Source organism: Pseudophryne corroboree, chromosome 3, assembly GCF_028390025.1.
Source record: "Pseudophryne corroboree isolate aPseCor3 chromosome 3, aPseCor3.hap2, whole genome shotgun sequence".
NCBI classification, from domain to species: Eukaryota; Metazoa; Chordata; class Amphibia; order Anura; family Myobatrachidae; genus Pseudophryne; species Pseudophryne corroboree.
Window position 1 is genome coordinate 578,322,912 of NC_086446.1, and position 10,691 is coordinate 578,333,602.

Genomic DNA, 10,691 nt, shown 5'->3' on the forward strand with positions numbered 1-10,691 from the left:
TGTACTCCTCCTATATAATACAGCTGCTCCCCAGTCCCCACAATTAAGCAGTGTGAGCACAGATATATGCAGCACACTGAGCACAGATATGGAGCGTTTTTTTCAGGCAGAGAACGGATAAAACTGGTGGTCACTGATCAGCAAAACTCTGCACTGTACTCCTCCTATATTATACAGCTGCTCCCCAGTCCACCCCACAATTAAGCAATAATGCACAATCAAGTTCAACAATGACGGAGAGGACGCCAGCCACGTCCTCTCCCTAACATTTCCAATGCACGAGTGAAAATGGCAGCGACGCGCGGCTGCTTATATAGAATCCGAATCTCACGAGAATCCGACAGCGGGATGATGACTAGTGATGAGCGGGTTCGGTTCCTCGGAATCCGAACCCCCCCGAACTTCAGCCTTTTTACACGGATCCGAGGCAGACTCGGATCTTCCCGCCTTGCTCGGCTAACCCGAGCGCGCCCGAACGTCATCATCCCGCTGTCGGATTCTCGCGAGGCTCGGATTCTATCGCGAGACTCGGATTCTATATAAGGAGCCGCGCGTCGCCGCCATTTTCACACGTGCATTGAGATTGATAGGGAGAGGACGTGGCTGGCGTCCTCTCCGTTTTGAATAGAAATAGATAGTGAGAGTGAGACACTTGATTTACTGGATCTTAGGAGTACTCAGAGAGTGCAGAGTTTACTAGTGACTGACCAGTGACCACCAGTGCAGTTTTATTATTTAATATAATCCGTTCTCTGCCTGAAAAAAAACGATACACAGTGACACAGTAACAGTATACAATATCTGTGCTCAGCCTCAGTGTGCTGCATCATCTATGTATATCTGACTGTGCTGAGTGCTCAGTGCTCACACAGCTTAATTGTGGGGGAAACTGGGGAGCAGTAGCAGGAGTACACATTATTTAACAGTGCACACTTTTGCTGCCAGAGTGCCACTGCCAGTGTGACTGACCAGTGACCACTGTCTGACCACCAGTATATTGTGATTGTCTGCCTGAAAAAGTTAAACACTCGTCGTGTGGTGTTTTTATTCTATAAACGCATTCTGCTGACAGTGTCCAGCAGGTCCATCATTAATTATATAATATATACCTGTCCGGCTGCAGTAGTGATATATATATATTTTTTATATCATTATCATCCAGTCTATATTAGCAGCAGATGCAGTACGGTAGTCCACGGCTGTAGCTACCTCTGTGTCGGCAGTCACTCGTCCATCCATAATTGTATACCACCTACCTGTGGTGGTTTTTTTTTTTCTTCTATCTTCTTGATACTACTAGTAGCTTACTTTAGGAGTCTGCAGTGCTGCTGACAGTGTCCAGCAGGTCCGTCATTATATAATATATACCTGTCCGGCTGCAGTAGTGATATATATATATTTTTTATATCATTATCATCCAGTCTATATTAGCAGCAGACGCAGTACGGTAGTCCACGGCTGTAGCTACCTCTGTGTCGGCAGTCGCTCGTCCATCCATAATTGTATACCACCTACCTGTGGTGGGTTTTTTTTTTTCTATCTTCTTGATACTACTAGTAGCTTACTTTAGGAGTCTGCAGTGCTGCTGACAGTGTCCAGCAGGTCCGTCATTATATAATATATACCTGTCCGGCTGCAGTAGTGATATATATATATATATTTTTTATATCATTATCATCCAGTCTATATTAGCAGCAGACGCAGTACGGTAGTCCACGGCTGTAGCTACCTCTGTGTCGGCAGTCGCTCGTCCATCCATAATTGTATACCACCTACCTGTGGTGTTTTTTTTTTTCTATCTTCTTGATACTACTAGTAGCTTACTTTAGGAGTCTGCAGTGCTGCTGACAGTGTCCAGCAGGTCCGTCATTATATAATATATACCTGTCCGGCTGCAGTAGTGATAGATAGATAGATATATATATATATATATATTTTTTATATCATTATCATCCAGTCTATATTAGCAGCAGACGCAGTACGGTAGTCCACGGCTGTAGCTACCTCTGTGTCGGCAGTCGCTCGTCCATCCATAAGTATACTAGTATCCATCCATCTCCATTGTTTACCTGAGGTGCCTTTTAGTTGTGCCTATTAAAATATGGAGAACAAAAATGTTGAGGTTCCAAAAATAGGGAAAGATCAAGATCGACTTCCACCTCGTGCTGAAGCTGCTGCCACTAGTCATGGCCGAGACGATGAAATGCCAGCAACGTCGTCTGCCAAGGCCGATGCCCAATGTCATAGTACAGAGCATGTAAAATCCAAAACACCAAATATCAGTAAAAAAAGGACTCAAAAATCTAAAATAAAATTGTCAGAGGAGAAGCGTAAACTTGCCAATATGCCATTTACCACACGGAGTGGCAAGGAACGGCTGAGGCCCTGGCCTATGTTCATGGCTAGTGGTTCAGCTTCACATGAGGATGGAAGCACTCAGCCTCTCGCTAGAAAAATGAAAAGACTCAAGCTGGCAAAAGCACAGCAAAGAACTGTGCGTTCTTCGAAATCACAAATCCACAAGGAGAGTCCAATTGTGTCGTTTGCGATGCCTGACCTTCCCAACACTGGACGTGAAGAGCATGCGCCTTCCACCATTTGCACGCCCCCTGCAAGTGCTGGAAGGAGCACCCGCAGTCCAGTTCCTGATAGTCAGATTGAAGATGTCAGTGTTGAAGTACACCAGGATGAGGAGGATATGGGTGTTGCTGGCGCTGGGGAGGAAATTGACCAGGAGGATTCTGATGGTGAGGTGGTTTGTTTAAGTCAGGCACCCGGGGAGACACCTGTTGTCCGTGGGAGGAATAGGGCCATTGACATGCCTGGTGAAAATACAAAAAAAATCAGCTCTTCGGTGTGGAAGTATTTCAACAGAAATGCGGACAACATTTGTCAAGCCGTGTGTTGCCTTTGTCAAGCTGTAATAAGTAGGGGTAAGGACGTTAACCACCTCGGAACATCCTCCCTTATACGTCACCTGCAGCGCATTCATCATAAGTCAGTGACAAGTTCAAAAACTTTGGGCGACAGCGGAAGCAGTCCACTGACCAGTAAATCCCTTCCTCTTGTAACCAAGCTCACGCAAACCACCCCACCAACTCCCTCAGTGTCAATTTCCTCCTTCCCCAGGAATGCCAATAGTCCTGCAGGCCATGTCACTGGCAATTCTGACGAGTCCTCTCCTGCCTGGGATTCTTCCGATGCATCCTTGCGTGTAACGCCTACTGCTGCTGGCGCTGCTGTTGTTGCTGCTGGGAGTCGATGGTCATCCCAGAGGGGAAGTCGTACTCGTAGGACCACTTTTACTACTTCCACCAAGCAATTGACTGTCCAACAGTCCTTTGCAAAGCGGATAACTGAGGCCTTGGCATCCTGGGCGGTGAGAAAAGTGGTTCCGGTATCCATCATTACTGCAGAGGCAACTAGAGACTTGTTGGAGGTACTGTGTCCCCGGTACCAAATACCATCTAGGTTCCATTTCTCTAGGCAGGCAATACCGAAAATGTACACAAACCTCAGAAAAAGACTCACCAGTGTCCTAAAAAATGCAGTTGTACCCAATGTCCACTTAACCACGGACATGTGGACAAGTGGAGCAGGGCAGGCTCAGGACTATATGACTGTGACAGCCCACTGGGTAGATGTATGGACTCCCGCCGCAAGAACAGCAGCGGCGGCACCAGTAGCAGCATCTCGCAAACGCCAACTCTTTCCTAGGCAGGCTACGCTTTGTATCACCGCTTTCCAGAATACGCACACAGCTAAAAACCTCTTACAGCAACTGAGGAAGATCATCGCAGAATGGCTTACCCCAATTGGACTCTCCTGTGGATTTGTGGCATCGGACAACGCCAGCAATATTGTGTGTGCATTAAATATGGGCAAATTCCAGCACGTCCCATGTTTTGCACATACCTTGAATTTGGTGGTGCAGAATTATTTAAAAAACGAGAGGGGCGTGCAAGAGATGCTGTCGGTGGCCAGAAGAATTGCGGGACACTTTCAGCGTACAGGCACCACGTACAGAAGACTGGAGCACCACCAAAAACGCCTGAACCTGCCCTGCCATCATCTGAAGCAAGAAGTGGTAACGAGGTGGAATTCAACCCTCTATATGCTTCAGAGGTTGGAGGAGCAGCAAAAGGCCATTCAAGCCTATACAACTGACCACGATATAGGAGGTGGAATGCACCTGTCTCAAGCGCAGTGGAGAATGATTTCAACGTTGTGCAAGGTTCTGCAACCTTTTGAACTTGCCACACGTGAAGTCAGTTCAGACACTGCCAGCCTGAGTCAGGTCATTCCCCTCATCAGGCTTTTGCAGAAGAAGCTGGAGACATTGAAGGAGGAGCTAACACAGAGCGATTCCGCTAGGCATGTGGGACTTGTGGATGGAGCCCTTAATTCGCTTAACAAGGATTCACGGGTGGTCAATCTGTTGAAATCAGAGCACTACATTTTGGCCACCGTGCTCGATCCTAGATTTAAAACCTACCTTGGATCTCTCTTTCCGGCAGACACAAGTCTGCTGGGGTTCAAAGAACTGCTGGTGAGAAAATTGTCAAGTCAAGCGGAACGCGACCTGTCAACATCTCCTCCTTCACATTCTCCCGCAACTGGGGGTGCGAGGAAAAGGCTCAGAATTCCGAGCCCACCCGCTGGCGGTGATGCAGGGCAGTCTGGAGCGACTGCTGATGCTGACATCTGGTCCGGACTGAAGGACCTGACAACGATTACGGACATGTCGTCTACTGTCGCTGCATATGATTCTCTCCCCATTGAAAGAATGGTGGAGGATTATATGAGTGACCGCATCCAAGTAGGCACGTCAGACAGTCCGTACTTATACTGGCAGGAAAAAGAGGCAATTTGGAGGCCCTTGCACAAACTGGCTTTATTCTACCTAAGTTGCCCTCCCACAAGTGTGTACTCCGAAAGAGTGTTTAGTGCCGCCGCTCACCTTGTCAGCAATCGGCGTACGAGGTTACATCCAGAGAATGTGGAGAAGATGATGTTCATTAAAATGAATTATAATCAATTCCTCCATGGAGACATTGACCAGCAGCAATTGCCTCCACAAAGTACACAGGGAGCTGAGATGGTGGATTCCAGTGGGGACGAATTGATAATCTGTGAGGAGGGGGATGTACACGGTGATATATCGGATGATGATGATGAGGTGGACATCTTGCCTCTGTAGAGCCAGTTTGTGCAAGGAGAGATTAATTGCTTCTTTTTTGGTGGGGGTCCAAACCAACCCGTCATTTCAGTCACAGTCGTGTGGCAGACCCTGTCACTGAAATGATGGGTTGGTTAAAGTGTGCATGTCCTGTTTATACAACATAAGGGTGGGTGGGAGGGCCCAAGGACAATTCCATCTTGCACCTCTTTTTTCTTTCATTTTTCTTTGCGTCATGTGCTGTTTGGGGGGTGTTTTTTGGAAGGGCCATCCTGTGTGACACTGCAGTGCCACTCCTAGATGGGCCAGGTGTTTGTGTCGGCCACTAGGGTCGCTTAGCTTACTCACACAGCTACCTCATTGCGCCTCTTTTTTTCTTTGCGTCATGTGCTGTTTGGGGAGTGTTTTTTGGAAGGGCCATCCTGCGTGACACTGCAGTGCCACTCCTAGATGGGCCAGGTGTTTGTGTCGGCCACTAGGGTCGCTTAGCTTACTCACACAGCTACCTCATTGCGCCTCTTTTTTTCTTTGCGTCATGTGCTGTTTGGGGAGTGTTTTTTGGAAGGGCCATCCTGCGTGACACTGCAGTGCCACTCCTAGATGGGCCAGGTGTTTGTGTCGGCCACTTGGGTCGCTTAGCTTAGCCATCCAGCGACCTCGGTGCAAATTTTAGGACTAAAAATAATATTGTGAGGTGTGAGGTGTTCAGAATAGACTGAAAATGAGTGGAAATTATGGTTATTGAGGTTAATAATACTTTGGGATCAAAATGACCCCCAAATTCTATGATTTAAGCTGTTTTTTAGGGTTTTTTGAAAAAACCAACCGGATCCAAAACAAACCCGAATCCGACAAAAAAAATTCGGTGAGGTTTTGCCAAAACGCGTTCGAACCCAAAACACGGCCGCGGAACCGAACCCAAAACCAAAACACAAAACCCGAAAAATTTCCGGTGCTCATCACTAATGATGACGTTCGGGCGCACTCGGGTTAACCGAGCCATACGGGAGAATCCGAGTATGCCTCGGACCCGTGTAAAGTGGGTGAAGTTCGGGGGGGTTAGGTTTCCGAGAAACCGAACCCGCTCATCACTAGTTTAGACCATTTCTGCAAACAAATTGTGGCCACAAAAATCACATATTTTCCTTTGCAGACCATAGAAGTGTGCAGAAATGTGAGTGCCACTTTAAATTTTCACCTCCAACCTGTTGACAAGCAGCTTTTTATAAATATAACCCATACAATCAATTGTGAATATACCCAATTAAGGTTTGGGATTGGCAAGTCAGAATTTTTTTTTATCATCGATGTCCGGCAAGTTTCATCACCAGTCAGTTTATTGGATCAGCGTCTGGGAAACATGGAGAAGCTGATGTATGGCTCGCATTACACTGATTAAGCTTTAACTGCACAAGTGAGTTCTTTTTGCAGAATAAAGTACTGAGAAATAGAAATCAAACCATACTTATTTATTTGTATTTTTGTAATAAAATACTTTAATATTATAAAGCTTTGGTCCTCAGAGCCTCATTCAGAAAAATTGCTTTCTGTCCACTGGTAAAGTTCAGTTTGATTTTCTGTAACAGACATGGAAGTGAAGCTCCCTATGGTTCTAAGCAGGATTGTAGTGGTTTCCATATGTTTTACAGTTTAGCTATATTGCACAGGGCGCTAATGTATGTAGGATTACACCAGACAATGATCTCTGAGCTCCGGGGCATGTCTCCCATCCGACTGACACCCGTCATCATTGTAACTTTGACACTTTTTAACTTTCCTGAGATGAATGTTTTTGGTCTAGACAGCTTTCTACTAATATGTCAATCTATTTGCAGTTTATAGAAAAGACTCCCCAAATGCACCCCTCTTGGCTAGTTCAGCTTGCAGAAATACATGTTCAGGCCACCCTTGAAGATTAAAACCCAGCATTTGAATTGTCCATTTCCCAGCTCTCTTCAATGCTGTCTAAACACAACAGGAACTTACCGAACCAGCTTCCATGACTAAGCTTCACTAATGACTTATGACTTAACATCAGTACATCTGGTTTGTATATGCCACAAGGCAGCAAGAAGTCAGCCTCTTAACCTATTAGCAAATAAAATGAAATAATTAAGGATTTCCATAAGAAGTAAGGTACAAGAGGCACGTGAACACTGAAACCAAATCAGGGTCTAAGGAGGCTAGAGCGGCAAATTTTGCTCTAGGGTTCCAAAAATGCTTTGTTCTGCCCCTGGCACATACTTGCCTACTCTCCGGGAACTTCAGAGACCCACAAATTTGGGGGAAGTCTCCTCTGCTCCTGATAGAGTAGTCACTGCTCCCATATGATGGCGCAATAGATTTTCTACCAATTCTGTCATTGAACACTTGCCCACAGCAGCATAAACACACACACACACACACACACACACACGCATACATACACTCACATACACACACACACACACACACACACACACACACACACACACACACATGATATGCTTACTAAAAGTTGCATTTGAGATACTTACAACTCTAAATAGCTTAAATAAGGTCAGTGCTTAACTTTGATGTTGCAACAACTCCAATCCAACGCTGCAGATGCAAGAGGCTGGATTACAACACCGTTCATTATGACCAGTTTGTAATACAGGGGTTGATGTATCAAGCAGAGAATAAATGGAGAAGTGGACCACTGGAGAAGCTGCCCATAGCAACCAATCGGCTTTGAGGTGGCATTTATCAAGTACGTTCTATAAAAAGTCGGGTAGAAGCTGTTCCACTTCTCCGCTATTTTCACTGCTTGATACATCAAAACCTTAGTGAGAATCAGTGAAGTGCAGTCAGGGTAGGCAGCGGAGGCAGTGCCTCCCCTGTCATATTCTAGTATACTTCAGAGTTTTGAGCTAAAAATTATTAGAATAATACAAAAAAACTATTTATAACTTTTAATCATTTTCTTTGTTTATTGCAGTGGTTCTCAAACTGTGTGCCGTGGCACCCTGGGGTTCCTTGGGACACTTGCAGGGGTGCCTTGGATTGGTGGTCCAGGTCCAATTCAATTTATTTATGGCCAATGAAATAGGCAAAACCAGTGCTGGTGGCTGCCAGTCATAAAATATGTGGACAAACAGAAACAAATCTTGTCCCTCACCACACAATTGAACCTAAGGATGACATATAAATGCGATCTACTTAATGTAATATTTCTTTCTAAATTTCTCGATAAGAATTTTTTGGCCTAGGGGTGCCATGAAAAAAAATCTGATACTCTAGGGCGCCGTGACTCAAAAAAGTTTGGGAACCACTGGTTTATTGTAATTATTTTGATATAGACTATATCAAGACAGCCAGCAGAGAGGAACACACCTGGAAGCCATGCAATAGGAGTGGGGAAGTTCAGCAGATACTTCATCAAGAGTGTGGCACCGCAGGAAGTTGACAGAGGCTTAGGACAGGGGAGATAAAGTACCAGCCAACCAGCTCCTACCTGGCATTTTTCAAACACATCTTGTAACATGGCAGTTAGGAGCTGATTGGCTGGTACTTTATCTTCATCAACTTTATCTCTCTCTAAGGCTTAGTAAAATGACCCTAAAGCCCCGCCTTCCTTCCTGCATCATTTACAGTGCCAGAGAAGTCTCCGCCCAGTACTCTGTGATAGCCTGGTGCTGCTTACTGTCCAGGAGCTGTGGTGCTGCAGCTGCAGACTGAGATGTTATATGGCCATCAGTCAATTTCAGTTTGGTCCCTTCTCCCTCTAACTCTTCATCACCTTAAAAATTTGGAAGCCTAATGGGTTTAAATAACTCCCGGGTAAATGTATTATACTTCGCTATGGGGGAGAAGTGCACTGATACTGCTTCTCCCGCTTGTATGACACTGGCGGTGCAGGCTCAGTACCCCTGTCCATATCGGTGCTGCTATCTAAAAGATCACATGCCGATATCCAGGGCAATGTATGAACGATCATGTTACTACATCACAAACCGTGCCGCTATAATATATTTACCCCTCCATTTACTAAGTATAATCTCCGGGATGGGCTTTTAACTGAGACAAGTTAAAGCTGGGCTGATTGTAAAGCCAGAGTCCTCTTCAATATTTCTCCATAATAAATGTAGTTTTAAAGTTGCCTGCACACAAGGGGCACTGCTTTCTCTATATACCATCTCCCCAAGGCAGGGCCATCTTAACAGCATTGTAAGTCCTGGGAAAAGCAATGCACAGAGGGGTGTAGTATGGTATGCCGGTGCTCGGGCTCCCGGCGACCAACATACCGGCGCTGGGAGCCCGACCGCCGGCATACCGACAGCGTGGCGAGCGCAAAGGAGCCCCTTGCGGGCTCGCTGCGCTCGCCACGCTACGGGCACGGTGGCGCGCTTCGCGCGCCACACTTTTTTATTCTCCCTCCAGGGGGGTCGTGGACCCCCACGAGGGAGAATAGTTGTCGGTATGCCGGGTGTCGGGATTCCGGCGCCGGTATACTGTGCGCCGGGATCCCGACATTCGGCATTACAGAAGACCACCCGCACAGAGGCCCCTACCCACTCATTCATGGGAATACATTAAATTAATAATAACTTACCTCTCCTTCAGTCCCACGCCATCTCTTTCTGTGGAACATAAACTGTTTTATGTCATTGCAACTACATAGGATATTTTCCAAACACTGTGAGCCTAATCTCTATTATCACTAGTCCAGAGTCACTGCATAATGAGGACAACTTGAAATGTAGTAAAACAATATCTATTGTAAACTCTGCTGCCAAATGAATGAGTCTAAAGGAGCAAACACACGGATAGATTTGACAAACGATGTGGGCGTTCCCGATCGATAAGAACGACCAATCGTTCAAATCATTCCGTGTGCATGAACAATTAAAATGCTGATGCACGCACCCACAGGTCACTAGCAACAATCTCAGATCTTTTGTACAGCTCCACCCTGCCACCGTTCATCGCTGTCGGTATCGGCAAGTGTGTATGCACTTGCCAATGCCGCCTTCCCCGCCGGGCACGATGTGTTGTTCAGTGACACGTCATGCCATGTGTACCAACCATAAGTTTTGGTGCTGTTGGCTTCTCCATATTGTAAACTCCTGTGAAGTAATCCGATTCCACCAGGAAGACACAGAAGTGCAACTCTGGGAGCAGTCCTAACCTATATCCATAGGGCTATCAGATATCTTAACTTACAATTCTTATTTTCTGGGACTCATCATGTGCCCAGGTTATAATATATTTACTGTATATGCTTGATTTAGATTATTTGGGATGTAAAAGGCAGAGTAATAAGTTCTGGTCTGATGGGAAGTCTGGATTCACATGTTAAAAAATAAGGGATCCCTACATAGCAGTTGGATGGTAAAATGTGACCTCACCAGACCAAAATGCAGTAAATAAAAAATCGGGACAGTTGGGAGGTATGATACAGTAAATGCGTTATTTTACGGAGTTTGGATCTGACTTACTGTTTGATCTGATGCACAGCAAACTCAAGCAAACAAAAGGATCAAAGTGATTT